Genomic DNA, 501 nt, shown 5'->3' on the forward strand with positions numbered 1-501 from the left:
CATTTACGGTTCTAGGACGAGATTTAATTGGTAAAAATTGTGATGTGATGTGTGAATTTCATTGATGAGGAATAATGATGTGGATTGCATGCCGAATGATTGTGTGTGTAATCAATTGTGTGAGCATGGAGACCTAGATCATCCTCTCGAGCCTTCCATGAGATTCCACGGTAAGTGTGTTGTTTGGTGTTCTTAGCCTTCTGTTGTGTTGCAGATGGTTAGAGGTGGAGCTGTCGGTCGTGGTCGTGGTCGTGGTCGTGGGCGTGGTCGCGGTGGGGGGCGTGGTGTTGCCTCGGATAGCGACACGAGTGTGGGCCGAAGTGCTACGGCCGATGTTGTTAGTGAGTCCCAGACGCATCAGGACGGGCCCGTGGGTGGTGAGAGTGTGAGTGCCGTGAGAGCCGGTTCGTCCGGGAACGGTACTAGTGTTGTTGGGAACCCGGTCGGGGGTGTTCCAACAGGTTAGGCCCAGGGTCAGAATGATCGGCTTGCGGATTTACT

Source organism: Capsella rubella, unplaced genomic scaffold (assembly GCF_000375325.1).
Source record: "Capsella rubella cultivar Monte Gargano unplaced genomic scaffold, Caprub1_0 scaffold_6, whole genome shotgun sequence".
Classification (NCBI taxonomy): Eukaryota; Viridiplantae; Streptophyta; class Magnoliopsida; order Brassicales; family Brassicaceae; genus Capsella; species Capsella rubella.